Source organism: Chiloscyllium plagiosum, unplaced genomic scaffold, assembly GCF_037043375.1.
Source record: "Chiloscyllium plagiosum isolate Xiang-an unplaced genomic scaffold, Cpla_swu_hap1 HiC_scaffold_48, whole genome shotgun sequence".
NCBI classification, from domain to species: domain Eukaryota; kingdom Metazoa; phylum Chordata; class Chondrichthyes; order Orectolobiformes; family Hemiscylliidae; genus Chiloscyllium; species Chiloscyllium plagiosum.
This window is the reverse complement of record NW_028270186.1, coordinates 35,090,512-35,108,980: the sequence shown is the minus strand read 5'-3', so window position 1 is coordinate 35,108,980 and position 18,469 is coordinate 35,090,512. Positions and strand designations below refer to the sequence as shown.

Genomic DNA, 18,469 nt, shown 5'->3' with positions numbered 1-18,469 from the left:
CATTTAGGACAGAGATGAGGAGAAAGTTCTTCACCCAGAGAGTGGTGGCTGTGTGGAATGCTCTGTCCCAGAGGGCAGTGGAGGCCCAGTCTTTGGATTCATTTAAGACAGAGTTGGATAGTGCTCTCAAAGATAGTGGAATCAAGGGTAATGGAGATAAGGCAGGAACAGGATACTGATTAAGAATGATCAGCCATGATCATATTGAATGGCGGTGCAGGCTCGAAGGGCTGAATTACCTACTCCTGCACCTATTGTCTATTGTCTATTGTATTATAGTTCAGTCTTCAGTTTACCAATATTAATGTACGAATAATTAACATCAGAGCAAAGTGATTTTAAAATATTGAGTCAATTTATTTGTTCAGAATACAACATTTATTAGGAATTCATTATCCTTATAATAATTGCAGAATAATTTGTTTGTCTTTCTAACATGTATCGTCAGATCCATATATTATTTTTATCCATATTTTAATTTAATCCATTGCAACAATGCTATTGTTTTCAGGTCAACTAACCCACAGTGGAACCAATCATTTTGCATCCAACATTCTTTGCAAACTGACTTTTGCTCATTTGAATAATCACATTAACCTCAGCATTATGAATTCAGAGAACTATAACTACTTTTCACTGCAATAATTCCTGTTCATGTCTGCACATTGCACAGTCATGCAGCAAAATTAAATTTCTCCTTTTTCTAAGTGTACTGATAGATTTTCGAAAATCTAAGTGTTGTTAATATCTAATTATTGTTCAGTTCAGTAGAGGATATAAATCTCTAATAATGGCTCAGTACATGAAGTAATGTGAAGATATTGCAATGTACAAACTCACAATGATTGTGAATATCATTTCTTTTATTTTAACCATGGAAACACAGTTGAATTGATTTAATTATATTTCACTTCAATGCTCACATTCATTGTATTTCTAATCACAATAAGAGCGAACTATTTCATGCGAAAAAATTATTTAAAATTCATGTCACTTTTTTATGGACACCAATCACATTGAAGTTTGAATTGTTGAATGCTAGACCGATACAGCACAGAAACAGGCCAATCAGCCTTATTTGCTATTCTGGCCAGGTTTCCTAAACTAAACTAGTCCCATTTCCCTGTGTTTGTCCCATATCCCTCTGGACGTTTTCTATCCAATAAACTGTCCAACAGTCTTTTAGACGTTGCAATTGTACCAGCCAATGCCCTTCCTCTCATAGCTCATCCCAATATGTGAAACACACTGTGTGGAAAAGTTGCCCCTCAGACCCCTTTTAAATCTTACCCCTCACCTTAAATATTATTTACACCGTAGAATCTTTAAGACTGCAAAGTTATTAAAAGTTGAGAGGTATTTAGAAGCAGCGTAATAACATTCGTACTTTAATCAGTGATGTTAAGCAAATAAATTCAAGATGTTGTGATCATTATAATGAACAACAGTTACAAGTTGAGACAATGTTGGTTGAAAAGCAATTCAATAGACACTTAGATATTTTCTAATCAACACTGAGGTGTTTTGACACATCTCTGTTGAAGGTGGGAATTGAACCCATGGCTCCTGGTCTACTAGTACACACATTACCAGAGTCCTCCATAATATTCCCATGCAGGAAGGTCAGGACTATAATCACATACTTACTGTGTTTATTCACAGGGAAAACTGCTCAGATATTTATTGTTATAATTGGATTAAGATTGTATTAGACTGTTCCAGTGTGTAATGGACTGATAAAAAGAATTAGTAATTTCTAATAGTGATGGAACGAAGCAACAATGGTGTTAAATAAACATAAATCTCATGATAATCAAGTAAGTCAAATTGTTTGAAGCAATTATTCATCTGCATAAATTAAATTTAACATGTTTTGTAATGCACATGAATTGGAAATAACGCATTAGTCATTCAATGTGACTACTCAGTGAAAGACAACTTCCCTCATTTTCAAAAAATTGTGATTTCTAAGAATTCAAGATCTATTGTAAAAGCATAGAACAAACATTTGTTAATTCTGGTTTATTTACATAAGGAATACGTGAAATTTAAATAATGCTTAACATGGAAAATACTTAGCTTTTATTGTAATAATTAGAAATGTAGAAATGTTAGATTTGAAGTGAAATACAATCAATACAAGAATGTAAACAAAACTGTGGATGCGGGAAATCACAAACAACATCAGTAATTGCTGGAAAATAACTCAGCAGGTCTGGCAGCCTCTGTGGAGAGAAATCAGTGTTAATAGTTGGGCCAAGTGACCTTTCTTCAGACTGCACTTTTTCTCACAACCAATTCAATCCAGCTAAGATTCCACACTTAAAATTATTTTTGCTAAGATTAAGAGATTTTAGAGTGCAATATTGCTTGTATTAGTTGATGTACTGAGACATAGTTCCACATCTACAGCTGGAGATATTAGATTTCAACAATGATTACCGGTTAGATTTTGGCAATAATTAGTTTTAAAATAGCTGATAACAAATTTAAGAATGATGAAAAAACCCTTAATGCAATGTAATTGTGCAATATGTTGGAAAAACTGAAATATTGATGTGAAAAATAGTTAGCATCTCTTAATTGATAAGACTGATTAATGATCCTTCCATTAATACGAGAATTCAAATGAAAGAGAATGAGAGAGTTAGAATGATTGTTGGGTGAGAGAACTTTGGTTGATTGCAGGTTTTGACCTGAAAAGAATGTTAATATTTCATTATGATACTGGCTCTAATAAATAATGGATTGAACTAAAATGTAAATCTCATGATAGTGTGATAATTGAAATGACAATTAAATAAAATGTAATGTGAGAACGCAACACTTAAAATGATTCAATATTTTCAAAGCAGTTTGTACTGGATATTCATTAAGATCAGTAAACTCAGAATTAAAATATTGGGTTAATTTTTTTTTTAAAATCACACTTTAGAAGATTATTCAACAGAATTGTTCTGTCATTGAAAAAACCTCATTTCTTCAAGAATTCTGCATTTCCCTAATTTTCTGTCTTTTTTCCACAGGGATCTGTACTGGAAACCTTCTGTTTGCGATACAATTATATAGAAGTGACATAGATTAAAATCTAATTGGGTGAGTTAATAAATTTGCAGATGATATAACGTTCAGTGCAGTTCTGGAAAATGTAGAGGGTTGTCAAATAAATCAGCAGGATAAAGATAAATTGCAGATATGGGCATAGTAATTAAAAGTAAAGTTTAATCCATACAACTGTGAGGTGTTTCACTTTGGAAGCTCAACTGTTAAGGAAAGGTAGATAGTTAATGGCAGGACCCTAACAGCTTTATTATTCAAAGGGACCTTGGCATTCAAGACTATGGCTCCCTGAAAGTGACCATGCAAGTAATTAGGTGGTTAGGAAGGCAAATGGCATACTTGCCTTTATTCGTCAGGGAACTGATTACAAGAGTCAGGATATCATGTTGTAACTTTACAAGACTTTGGTAAAGGCATACTTAAAGTACTGTATTCACTTCTGTTCACCATGTCCCAGGAGGGGTATGGAGGCTTTGGAGAGGGTACAGAGGGCGTTTACCAGGATGCTGCTTGGATTTGGAGAGGCGAGAAAAACTCAGATTGTTTTTTTGTGGAGTGGCGGAGACTGGGGAAAGACTTGATGGAAGTCTGTACAATCATGAGATACATAGATGGGGTTGATGGTCGTAACGTTTTTCCCAGAGTTGAATTATCAAAAACTATGTGACATGCGTTTAAGATTAGGGGGTAAATTCAAGGGGCATGTAAGGGGCAATTTGTTGTGTACACAGGGAGTGGTAGGTGTCTGGAATGAACTTCCAGGGTTGGTGGTGGAAGCAGATACATTAAGGCTCTTTAATGTTCATTTTGATAATTTGGAAGGATATGGACCAAGGGTAGGCAGAATTGATGAGTTTCTTTTGCATAACGTTCAGCACAACGTTATGGGCCAAATGGCCAATTCCTGTGCTGCACGGGTCTTTGAGAGAAAACTAATGTATAACTCATATGATATTTAATCTAATCAATATTTAGACACTGGTGTCAGAAATAGTATCTAAGTAATGAAAATCATTTTATTTAATCAAAATACATCCAAGTGTTATCCATATATTGGGAACAGGATTTTACTTCCAGTCAGCTCAGGAATGTTCAAATATTGTTTATTCTGTGAATATAATTGTGCAGAAGAGTTTCAATAAACATTTAACGCATCATTATTGTGCATTTCAAAACATCACGTACACCAATCCTTATTCTCTTGGTCGAGCAGATGAAGAGATGAAGATCGCCTGATGAAGAGGCAGCACCTTGAAAGTTAGTGCTTCCCAATAAACCAGTTGGACTATAACCTAGTGTCATGTGATTTTTAATTTTGCTCACCCCAGTCCAACTCCGGCATCTCTAAATCATTCTTTCACAAAGGCATTCTCATATTTTTTAAGAAGTAAATATGACTTTAATTAAGAATTTTAACGCGAATATTAATCCCTTCCTGCATAAGCAAAATATCTCAATGTCAATTAAATCAATGCTGACACAATAGGGCACTTACAGCTACACAAATGTCTTCCTGGTCATCTACTTACTGCTCAGGAGAAAAACCGGAGTAAGTATCTTATCGTTCCATAGAACAAGACCCACAATAAACATTTGGTGACCAGTTCCATCCAATAAATGCATTTGATTTCTTACATTTTGAATCAGTGATTGCACACAAAATATTTGGCTAAAACCAATAACCATGCTTTATTACAAATGACCGAGGATGCTACATAAGTAGTCGCTTGCCAATCAAGGTTCCAGTTGAAGTATTGCAAAATAAAATAATTTAATTTCGGCTTAGTACAACTGTAGGTGAAAACATGTTGATTTTAGAACATAGGTCAAAGAACCTAGAAAAATACAGCGCAGTACAGGCCCTTTGGCCCTCGATGTTTCGCTGATCCAAGCCCACCTAACCTACACTAGCCTACTATCCTCCATATGCCTACCAAATGTCCGTTTAAATGCCCATAAAGAGGGAGAGTCCACCACTGCTACTGGCAGGGCATTCCATGAACTCATGACTCGCTGAGTAAAGAATCTACCTCTAACATCTGTCCTATACCTACCACCCTTAGTATAAAGCTATGTCCCCTCGTAATAGCTGACTCCATACGTGGAAAAAGGTTCTCATGGTCAATCCTATCTGAACCCCTAATCATCTTGTACACCTCTATCAAGTCAACCCTAAACCTACGTTTCTCCAATGAAAATAGCTCCAAGTCCCTCAGCCTTTCCTCATACGATCTTCCTACCATACCAGGCAACATCCTGGTAAACCTCCTCTGCACCAGTTCCACATCCTTCCTATGGTATGGCGACCAAAACTGCACACAATACTCCAGATGCGGCTGCACCAGAGTCTTATATAACTGCAACATGACCTCAAGGCTCCGGAACTCAATTTCTTACCAATAAAAGCCAGTGCACCATATGCCTGCTTCACCGCACATTTTACCTGGGATGGCAACTTTCAGAGATCTGTGTACATGGGAACCAAGATCCCTCTGCTCATCCACACTACCAAGTATCTGACCATTAGCCCAGTACCCCATCTTTTTTTTACTCTTACCAAAGTGAATCACCTCACACTTACCTACATTGAACTCTATTTGCCACATTTCTGCCCAGCTCTGCAACTTATCTATATCCCGCTGTAACCTGACACATCCTTCCTCACTGTCAACAACTCCACCGACGTTTGTGTCATCCGCAAACTAAAATTTTGCACATTAAAAACCTTTATCTGCTTATTCAGAGAAAATACTGAAAGGTGGCACTGTAAATTTAATTTATTTTGACTTTCTTTCATGAAAACAATAATGTGAATTGCTTCTCATTTTCTTCCTAGTTCTGATACACATGTCAACATATTTACGATATTAACTCTTTGTGAATAATGAAAGATTTTTCTTTGCAAGAACGACATGAAGATGTTCAACGTCCTCTAATTATTGTTGAGCAGAATACTCTTCATAATGGTCTTATTGTCTTAAACAGATGCTTTTAATGACCTTGATTTTATTTCTGACTGGTGTTTTTGTGACTGATGTGTTTTCAAACCATGTGCCACTCATTAGGATTTCTTTCAATTTGCTATAAGAAAAAAACTGCTTTGCATGTTGGTTTCTAATTATTTTTTACTCCCGAGTTATTTGTCGATGTGCAATAATCACAAAATTATGGAAGATCCCTGTATCTTATGTTCACCGCAATATCTACTATCACTATCTACTTATTACCTCTGACGTCTGACATGAATGTCCAAACATTGGTCATGAACAAAGAAAGTTGTAAATTAAAGCTACATCTCATTAAGCAAACCAATGGATGGAAACATGTAATTCTTGTAATCCTGCATTTTTGAACCAAAAACAATTCTGCTGAATAATGACTGAATGACTCATTTTTGTGAATCATAAAGCTAGCTATCATATTATATATCTCAGTTTACCGATCTTAATGATATCCAATCATCATCACAACAAAGTGCTTTTAGAATATTGATTTTTTTTTACATTACAACGTGATTTTCCAGTCACTGCCATGACAATAATTGCACAATTATTGGTGTTAGTCTTTCTAACAAATATAGTGCTATTCGCATTTTAATTGCATCAATTGTTTATTAGTACGAACACTACAGCATAAAAATCAATTTACTGTTCAGGTGAACGATCCCATAATGGAACCAATGACTTCCCATTCGATGCCTCATTGTAAGTATTTGATGATTGCTCATTTGAATGATCGCGGTAATCTCAGCCTGAAGCGTTCAGAGAACTGTAATTACTTTTCATTAGAATAATTCCTGGCCGTTTCTCCACATTGCTCAGTGAAATAATCAACTGAGATTTTTCAGTATTCTGAAATTAAATTATATAACTTTGACAATTCAATTATTGCTATTATCTAATCATTGCTCAATATAGTTCAGGGTATGACTACGAAATTATGGCTCATAAATTAAATAATGTAAAGATTTTGCAGTGGGCATTGTGAATATCAATTTTTATTTTAACCATGGAAACAGTTGAATTGATTTAATTATGTTTAACTTCAATGGTAACATATACTGTATTTATAAACACAATACAAGTTAATCATCTTTCATGGAACAAAATAATTTACATTTTATGACTGTTTGAAGTACAACAAAAGTAACTAACATCTTTATTGTTTCATGAAATAGTCACAGTACATTTTAAACTTTGGGAAGTTGAACATTTCTGAAAAGAAGGGAAGTTGTCTTCAGATGAATAGCCGTATTGAGTGACTAATTCATTTATTTTCCTAATCATTTATGTTGCAAATGCATATTAATTTTCTTTTTATTCTGTGACAAACAGCATTGGACATATGGAACTATTTAATTGATTGAGTTTCGTTCATCAGTGTACACTGATCAAATTATTAGGTTTTTTCTTATCATGAATAATCATGAAATTCATATTTAATTAAAGTCATTATTGCTTTGTTACATTATTACTGTAAATTACTAATTCCTTTTGTCAGTTCATTACACACAGGAAATACGCAATTAATTCCCATTCAAATAATTACAAGAAACATCTCATTAATTTTCATTTGAGTTGCCGCCCTTAAGCATGCGACTATACACCTGCCCTTTCCGGATGGTAACATTATAACGGGTCCTTGTGGAGCTCTGACACAGTCTCTTCGACAAGATCAGGAGGAATGATTTCAATTTCCACTTTCAGCGGAGATGTGTCAGATCAGCTCGGAAATTTCATTAGAAAATATCTGAGTATAGATTGAACTGCTTTTCAAAACATCATTAAATATTCTTCAATCCGTTCTGCATTTCAATCATCAACATATTTTCCATTTATTTTCTTCAGTGCACTAATAAAATGATCCATCTAATTTTGCTAGTTCTACATTCCTTGGAAAAATAGTTGACGATGTTGCAACCTTAAAGTTGGAAGAGTCTACAACATGGTAATAATGATTTGTTTTACTGTTTAAAGGAACCTGTTCAAACGTTTCAAGCACATAAATCCTTATTCTCCGGTATTATAAAGATGAAAATATTAAAAGTCGAAATTTCTCTTCAGCAAAATAACCAAATGCAACTTCATGTTATTCATTGGTCAGCTGATCACCTATATTTATAACTAAACATTGCAATTCATCTAAATACTGGTATGTGCTTTGATCAAATTTATTTTCTAATTATTACTTATTCATGAATTGTCAGGAATTTATTTTTATTTTCCATTCACCCATTCATATTGAATGTAAGATTGATATGCTGTGAAACTATTGGCGTGTTTTCATTTGAACATTTAATTTCTCTCTCTATTTCTCTCTCTCTCTCTCTCTCTCTCTCTCTCTCTCTCTCTATCTCTCACTTATCTCACTTCATCCATGATGGCTTCAATGTACTTTGCTAAACTTAAAAGATGTTGTTGACTTTTTTGTAGTATCTTTAGCACTCACTTATCAATTTAATCCAAAATCATATTATCATAGAATCCCTACAGTGTTGAAACAAACCATTTGACCCAACAGTCCACACTGACCATCGAAAGAGTAACCCACCCAGACACTCCCTTACTCTATTACTCGAAATTTCCCCTGACTAATTCACCTAACCTAGGTAAAAACAATGACTGCAGATTCTGGAAACCAGAGTTTAGCTTAGAATGGTGCTGGAAAAGCACAAAGATTCGGGCAGCATCCAAGGAGCAGTAAAATCTACGTTTCGGGCAAAAGCCCTACATCAGAAATACAGGCTGTATTCCTAATGAAGGGCTTTTGCCCGAAATATCGATTTCACTGCTCCTCGGATGCTGCCTGAACTGCTGTGTTTTTCCAGCACCACTCTAACAAAATCTAATGCACCTAACCTGAAACATCCATGCATCATGGGCAATTTAGCATGGCCAACTCACCTCAGCTGCACACTTGTATACTATCACAATGTTATTGAAATCAATGCTCACACAAAGCACAATATATAAAGCCACACAATGGTCTTCATGACCGTCTAATTACTGTTCAGGAAATAATCTGAGTAATTGTCTTATTGTTCCTGAGATTAATCACCACAGTAAGCATCTGGTCATCATTCCCTCCAAAAAGTAGAATGGGTGTCCTCTGAAATTTCTGTTCAGTAATTATCCATGATAATTATTGCTCAAAGCAGTGTTTATTCTTCGTTACGAGTGGCGAATGATTCTAACTGCCATTGGTCTTGATCTTATTATTACTGAGTGCAATAACCACAGGAACCATCTGGTTATTATTCTTGTCAATAAATACAAGAGCTATCCTCTTACTTTTCAGTTCAGTAATTATGCATGATACTTGTTGCTGAAAGTGATATTTATTCTTTTTGACAATTGGCCGAGGACACTGACAGCAAGACATGTTGATAGTCCTGACTTGTTCATGTTTTCAAACAGGATTTTAGGCCATGCATTTCAAAAAGAAGTAACTTGACTTCGTTCAAAATTAAATGTAAACATTTTCAGATATTTCCATTCAAAATGTTTATTTGCTTATTCAGATCAAATTTGAATCTTGCCTCTGTAAAGTGAATTTATTGTGCTTTCCATTCATGGAAATACTCATTAATTGGTCCTCATTTTCATCTTAGATCCGATGGAAATTTGAAATACTGATTACAGTGAAAATTGTATGAATTATACATGAGTGGTCTCTAAAAGAAAATCGCGAAAGGTGAGATAGAATTCTTGAACAGCCTGAATATTTGAATAAAGAAAACATTCCTTCCAAAAAAACAATGTTAAAAATCACGCAACACCAGGGTATAGTCCAACATGTTTATTTGGAAGCACTGGTTTTCTAAGCGGTGCTCCTTCAACCATCTGATGAACGAGCAGCGCTCTGAAAGCTCGTTCTTCAAAATAAACATGTTGGTTAATAACCTACTGGTGTTTGATTTTTAACTTTGTAAAGCCCAGTCCAACACTGGCGCCTCCAAACCATTCCAAAATTAAAACTCTTAAGTCTGTGGTTTAACAATTCAACAATCCTGCAACTAGATTATAATTCTCAGTTTATCTTTCTTCATAAATATTTGATCAATGTCAGTGTAAATTCTTGGAAAACATCAAATCGTTTTGTTTGTTAAAACAAAAACTTTAATTAAAAATTCATTGTTATCACAATATGTGAATGATATTTTAACTCTCCTGTGATGTGAAGAGACCCTTGGACAGAAATTGGATGTTCTAAATTCACCTACAGGCAGAGAAATCGGGTTAAATACAAAATCAATCAAACAGCACCTAGAATCAATCAGCTCCAGGATGAATCAGATTTTCTTACACCTTGACTTCCAGCCAGTGCCTGAGCATTATATACCTCTCTTGGAAATGTCAATAATGAAGGGTTTTATACATCCACATGACCACATGTGGATGTTTGTCAAACAATTATTAATCATTTTACAGATCATGGAAAATATCTCAAAGCTCTTGAAATAAATTAGTCACTGCACATAAAGCCACACGATGGTATTCAAGGCCAACTAATTACTGTTTAGTGCAAAACCTTTTGTCAGTATTGTATTGTTCTCAAGATGAGTAACCACAGCAAACATCACGCTTTCACACCAACCCAAATATATGCAAGAGATGCCTTCTTATAATTTACACACATCTTTCTCACACCATTAAATAGACTTCATTATTTACGACTAAGGATGCTGATAGTAACATGTTTTGAGATGAAGGAATTCCTAAATATAGGCGAGTTTTCTGATAGGTTCCCCCCAGTCATCATGATAAAAATGTAAATACGGCTCAATACATTGTAACAGATACCCATTAAACTTTTTCATATATTCACTCAGAGACAATGTTTAAAAATTTCCTCTATAAATGCTGTTGACTGTTTTTTGCTATGATACCCATGTTCGTTGTCGATTTATTTTCTTTATAATGCTGACACAAATGTCTGAATATTGATGACATGAAAAGTTGCATGGATTATATATTGTATTTCTACAGAAGAAAAGCTAAGATAGCAAGTACAGATTGCAGGAGTATCTGAGAATGTTGAATGATCAACAATGACTCCATATCATTATTTTCTAAAACATCATGCCAGCATTCTAATGTTCAGGTCACTGATACTAATTATTATGTAATCAATATCACAGCAAACCCGTTTCGAAATATTGAATCACTTAATGAATCAGTGTTCTAAAATAGATTACCAATTCATTGTTAGTCCAACAATCACATAGTAATTCAATTTAGGTTTTGTAACAAATATCGTGAGATTCACATTTCAATTTAAATCATTATTTCTTAGTGCAAATTTTACAAAGAAACAAAGTCATTTTATTCCAGGTCAACACAACCACAAACCAAGCAATGATTCCTCATCCAACACTGACAGGAAATATCTGATATCTTCTCATTTAAATGTTCACAGAATTCATTGGATTAATATTCGGCCTTACAAAATGAAGATACGTCTGATTGTTTTAGACTCCAATAATTAATGTTCAATTCTACAAGTTACGGATAGTAATATGACATTTCTAATCATTTTAAGTTAACAGTGACTAGTTTTAACACTAATTGTTACTTATATCTAATATTTAATCATTGATTAAATAAGTAGAGTCGACTTTAAGTGTGGAATTAAGTCTCAGTGACGTAAGCATATTGCAGGGTACTGTTTCCTCATGGTAGCGAATGCTGATTTTTATTTTAGTGCTAAAATCCTTATTGATTTGCTGCTGGAGGGATGGCCCGAGCAGCTTGCCTTGGAATTAAAACACAAAATGTGGAGGAGAGATAAATAAGACTAACAGTCTGTTTCAGTCTTAAATTAAAAAAGAACATTTGTACAATCCTACTCTAAGTCCATTAGTATGCCATTCCAGACAGTGATATTCCAGATAGTTTTAAGAGAATGCCAGCATACAGAAAAATGACCAACCCTGACTTTCATTAATGAAAGAATAATTGTACCAGTGAATGAATAAACACCAACTGCAGGATAGAGCCCAGCTAACTTCCACAGCTGCTATCAGGGAATCAGACAGGTTTGATTGTCAGAAATAGTTACTATTTTAAAGTTGCTTAGAACATTTAAAAAGTTTCTAATTACATATTCTTGAGAATCATAAATAAGGCAGAGTGAAAGGCCCAAAGGATGGCAGCAATTAATTTTGTAATCTGACGAAATAAAATGCACAGAGAGATCCCACGGCCTGGAGATTATAGCACCTGTAAAACATCATGAAGCAATAGGAAGCTCGGGCTATCCATAGCGATATTGATCCAAGGTTAGGTGTTCTACAGGATCGGGTGTCTGTATAAGTGGGGATGGACTGTAACCACATTGCATGTGGACATTGTAATACAGACTAAAGTGTGTAAAAATACTGCTTTTTACTGTACACGTTACAGTGTGTCATTGACATCCCTTCCAAGATTGGCCTCGGGGGATGATCCCTGCATTAACTGATTGCAGCATGAGTAAACATCTTCCACTTGCCTGAGTTCTGCCTATCTCCTCAGTCTTCATCCCCTGTAAGGGGAAATCACTCCTACAGCTATTGTGACATTTAAATTCAATACAAGCACTTATTATCTGTGAAATTATTACTTGCAGAGCGATATCATTTTCATGTTTTTTATTACTTTTTTTCGTGTGCAAGAAAACAATGTAGGTACATCCGTTTGTTATTTACTTCAACTTATACTAAATTTTAAATTATTGAATATACTACACGTGGGGATGGCGGAGGGAAGAACAATTCTTCAGCTGAAATGTCACATTATTTGACAATTTCCATTTTATAATCATGTGACCTCCAAAATGATATTTATTTTATTTTCATTTTGAGATAGTTTTATTTTCTTCCAATATTAGTTGTCAATGAACAATAATCACACAATTATTAGTCATTTGCTACAAAATTACTTCCTATACGAAATGTCATTAACTCGATGTTTCGTTCACAATAATACTTACTTTCCCAGCCTAATTATTTTCTTCCTAGTTCTCACATTTGTCGAAACATTTATTATGATAAAGTTACATTAATAAAATAGACATGAACCAACCAAAGAAATTGAACTATGTTCAATTGTTGCTGAGATTTTTTTAATTATTAAAGCCACGTTTTATATTTTAATTTTCAGTTTATTAATGTTAATGAATATACAATCGACATCAGAGCAAAGTGCATTCAAAATATTATGTCAATTTATCTATCAGGATTTTAGAAATAATTATCAATTACAATAATTACGCAATACTTTAACTTAGGCTTTACAACAAGTATAATGCGCCTTTAATATCTCCCATATTTTTAGTGTGTGTGCAAAATATTAAAACCTGTTTGATAAGACCAATACACCCACAAAAGTCCAATAATTGCCATTGCAGCATCATTTGTAAATATCTGACTTTTGCTCATTTGAAAAATCACAGTCTTCTCAGCCATTGAAATTCAGAGAACACCAGTTACTTTGCACTGCAATATCTCTCTTCATTTGTGAACATTACTCAGTGGAATAGGAACAGGAGATACCTCATTATTCTTAAATTCATTAATAAAAGTTTTCAAATCGATTTGTTGCCAATACCTAATAATTGTTCATCTCGGTAAGGGGTGTACATGTGAAACTATGTTTGTTATAATAACTAATGCAAGGATATTGTAATGTATAATCTCTAAATCATTCTAAATATTGATTTTCATTTTAAACTTGGAAACACTTTTGAATTGGTTTGATTGGAAATCACTCCAATTGTTAACATTTATTGTGTTTTTTAATCACAATAACAGTTGAATATTTTTCATGTGGAAAATCGTTTCAATCCCCATGAATGTTTTGAACGATACACAAAAAGGGCTGGCATCTCTCTTATTTCATTAAACAACCACAGGAAATGGTGACTTCTTAGAAATCGTACACTTTCAGAAGGAATGAAAGTTGTCTTCAGCTGAATAGGCACATTGACTGATCAACTCATCATTTTGTTCCAATTTACGTGTAGATCAAAATCATTTTAATTTACATTTCAGAAAATGGTAAACTTCTGAACATTTCGAATAATTAAATTCATTTTATTTATAATGCACAGTAATCACACAATTCTATCAAGTTGTCGTACCACAAGTGATTATAATAATTATGTTTAATTAAGACATTTGTTAACTCCCATCATTATTGTGAATTACTGCTGAATTTTCAGTAAATTATAAACAGTATCCAATCATTTAATTCCAATCCAATTCTCATAATAAATATATGATTATTTTTCAGCCCTGCCGAGCCTGGTTGGGAATGTTATGAAGGAATCTAGTGCAACTCTGGTCGTGTCTCTATTACCAGACCCGAGGGTACAAATTTCAATTCAAACCTTGCACAGAGCTGTGACAGAGCAGCTCTGAATGTTGATAAGAAAATATGTAAGAATCGAATGAATTGCCTTTCAATTCGACATTAGATATGTTTTCATTTGTTGTTCATTCCAATAATCACAGTATCTGCTATACATTTTCTTCAGTCCGCTAATAAAAGAATGTATCTATTTCCACTCAATCAATATTCTTTGCAAAACATTTGATAACGTTGCACTCACAAAGACGAAATATGCAAAGTAAAGATATTCCTTATTTTTCATTTGTTCTGAAGAGCTGAGTTCAGACTGCACGTAGTGCTTGATCCTTCAAAGGTATAAATATGAGAAGAAAATCAAGTTCTTCTACAGTTAAATAAACAAATGCTGCTTCCTGCTATATATCAATTTTTAATTATTGATCTGTTTATGAGTTGTCTGAAATTTGTTTTAAGTTTTCCACTCATCTATTTATATTGAATGTAAGATTGAAATGCTGTGAAAATATTGCGAGTTCATTCATTTGAAAATTGAATTTGTATATTTCTCTCTAATCTCGTTTATTGCATAATGACTTAACTGTGTTTTGTTCAGCAAACCTAGTGAATACTAAAATTGCCTAACCTTAAGTAAGGTCTTTCATAGCCAGTTATCAATCTGTTCCTAATTCATGTAAATATCTAAATTTATTGAAATCGATGTTCACACAAAACAGTGCAGATAAAGCGACACAAAGATATTCATCATCAGCTGATTACTATTCAGTGGAATAACCTGAGTTAGTATCTTATTATTCCTAGTACAAATGACAACAGTAAGCATTTATTTACTATTCTATGCAGTTAATGCAATTGATGTGCTATATTTCAGTTCACTCGTTAATGTTGATTTATATTGTTTAAACCAATAATTCTACATTATCACGGATATTGACTGTACTACAACAACGTTGGGAAGCAAATTTTTGTCAATCTAACAATCTTTAAGCTCCTTTTTCGTTGTGTGTGTACAAGAGACAATTCAAATTATAACCATTTTTATTACAAATTGAACAAATACTGCATTTTAAATTTGTGAAATTCCTACGTTTTTTGCAAAAGGGTTAGTCATCACTGTATATGTCTCACTAAAAAACTGCTATATCAAATCATGCGTGCTACAAAATGATTATTGTTTTCATTTCATTGTAAGAAAAGAACTGCTTTGACCATGTTGATTTTTTTGTCATTTCTATTCCAGCATTGTACAAAAATGACAATATTATTACAATCGCGTATATGCCACATGTCATTGACTACATTGTTGTTCAGTTTCAAGCTCACTTTCATGACTTACTAATTCTCTTTCTAATTCTGACACAAATCTATAAACATTGATCATAATATTAATTATATAAATTGATGTAACATATCTCTACAAGGAATCAGGTGGATGGAAATGCACAATTCTTGTATTACGTACATTTTTTACTTAAAAAAAGAAGAATTTTGCTCAATAATCACTGAATGGCTCATTTTTCTTCAATCCATAAAGCAAGGGAGTATGTTTTATTCCTCAGTTTACTGACCTTAATAAATATCCAATCAACATCACAGTAAAGTGCTTTTGAAACATTGAGTCATTTTAATTCTTCAAAAGACAGCATTCATTATCAAGTCATTGCCATTACAATAATGGCACAATTATTTATAAAAAGGTATTTTGAACAAGTATAGAGAGATTCATATTTAGATTTAATCCATTATTTCTGAGCACTAATAGTACAGTATGAAAATGCCTTTATTATTCAAATCACCTACCCATAAACGAACCAATGACTTCCCATACAACGTCATTGCAAATATCTGATGTTTCCTCATTTGAATGATCACGGTAATCTCAAACTTAACATTCAGGAAAATGTAATTACTTTTCACTGAATTAATTCCAGTTCCTTTCCAGACATTGCTCAATCACTTGCAAAAAGAGATTTGTCATTATTCTTTAATGCATTGACAGATTTTCATAATTCAATTGTTGCTAATTCATAATAAAAATAATTATTATTCAATCTGCTAGGTTGCGCAAATGTGGATTTACAGCACAGTACATGAACCACTGTAAAGATATTGCAATGCACAATCTCTCAATCAATGTAAATATCAATTTTTATTTTGCCTATTGAAATATAGTTGAATTCAATTATTATTTGACTTCAATATTCACATCTATTGTATTTGTAATCATAATACGACTCATGGATGTTTCATGCAACAAAATCAAATGAAAATTAATTAGCATCTCTTTATTCTTTCATTCAACAATGGCAATAAATTTTGATTTTTTTAACTTTTGAACATTTTTGGAAAGAGGGGATGTTGTCTTCAGTTGAATGCTTGCATTGACTCACTAATTCTCAGTGTCTTTGGGTCTTTGCGTTCCGATGAAAAGAAAAGAACTAGTTCTTCTGGTTGCAAATTCCTGGAAAATATTTGAAAATGTTGTGGTCTGAAAGGTGACAAAGCTAAGTGATCGCAAGTCATCAGTTATTTTGTTAGAAAGAACTTGATTCAAATATTTCGATCACACACCCGCACACACACACATGTTATTCTGCTATGTAACAAGGGGAAAAACAAGTCGCTTTCTTCGGCGTTAAGTAAATATATGCCACTTCCAATTATTCATTAGTCAGCTAATTACCTATATTTGTTATTAAAAATTGCAATTCGTCGAAATATTGTTGCGATCTTTGATCAAATTAAATTGTTATTGTTGTTGATTCCTGAATTGCCGGGATTTTTATTCGTATTGAATGTAAGATTGACATGCTTTGACAATATCGGAGAGTGTTCATTTGAAACTTGTTTTTTCGTATCTTTTTCTTATTGCATAAGATTACAGGGGACCTCAGTGGTTAGCAATGCTGCCTCACAGCGACAGGGACATCGGTTTGATGCCCCCCTCGGGTGATTGTGGGCACTTTGCACGTTCTCCTCCAATCTATGTGACTACGCTGTGGTGTCCTCCCACAATCCAAACATGTGCAGGTTAGGTGAGCTGGCCATGCTAAATTGCACATTGTGATCTGGGATATGTGCATTAGTCAGCAGTAAATGTGAAGAATTATGATCGGGAAAAGTGTTTGTGTGGGTTACTCTTTAGAGGGTCATTTTATTTCGAATAAATGGCCTCACATCACACTGAAGTAACAGGGGTGCTATCGTAGCATCGCTAGAATTACGGTGCGCCCCGAGATCTAAGTCATGATGGAACTGAAACGGAGGAATCTATGGAGAGGCTACAGAATGACATGGCATCCATTTGATTTCTTTAAATCACTGACGAGCAGGAAAATGTAAACGAGGAGGGCTCAGTGGCATGTAGCACTGAAAGTTTAAGCCGGTCGAAGTTTCATCATTCTGTTTCCAATAGCTCGTTGGTGTCCAGCGTAATCGACATCCTGAAAACGTAAACAAAAAGACACGTGAAATTGATGACGAAATGTAGACAAACATGTCGTCGATGTTTGTACCGTAGGGCGAGGTGGAATAGATTAGAATACAGTGTGGAAACAGGCCCTTCGGCCCAACAAGTCCACACCGACCCACCGAAGCGAAACCCACCCATACCCCTATATTTACACCTTACCTAACACTACGGGCAATTTAGCATAGCCAATTCACCTGACCCTGCACATCTTTGTGACTGTGGGAGGAAACCGGAGCACCCGGAGGAAACCCACGCAGACACGGGGAGAACGTGCAAACTCCACACAGTCAGTCGCCTGAGTCGGGAATTGAACCCGGGTCTCAGGCGCTGTGAGGCAGCAGTGCTAACCACTGTGCCACCGTGCCACCCACAATAGGTTGGGACGACTTTCACAGCAACGTAACAGCTGCGACATGACCTTATTGAAGGGTGGGAAACTGAGCATTTACGTCTTTTACCCAAGTTGGTGTGAGTCGAAAACTCGACGGCATAGTTTTAATGTGACTGAAATTCACTTTTTACTCACAGTGCCAGTGGGCACCGAAACAGCATTTCAACAAGCTGCAGCGTTGCAGTTGATCAGCAGAAA

At 34.5% G+C, this 18,469-nt stretch overlaps 1 long non-coding RNA gene across 3 annotated transcripts in view; it reads left to right on the top strand.

Moving 5' to 3' along the window:
- LOC148135820 (uncharacterized) overlaps positions 1-16,153 on the top strand; it is a 78,674-nt gene extending 62,521 nt beyond the window's left edge. For 2 of the 3 annotated variants that reach the window (XR_015754959.1, XR_015754962.1), the window contains 6 exons: positions 3,027-3,096; positions 4,274-4,317; positions 6,716-6,764; positions 7,942-8,007; positions 9,671-9,753; positions 14,334-16,153. This is a non-coding gene — a long non-coding RNA (uncharacterized LOC148135820). The remainder of the gene's footprint in view (positions 1-3,026; positions 3,097-4,273; positions 4,318-6,715; positions 6,765-7,941; positions 8,008-9,670; positions 9,754-14,333) is intronic. The other variant, XR_015754958.1, reaches the window with a different exon arrangement.
- Positions 16,154-18,469: the final 2,316 nt, after the last annotated feature.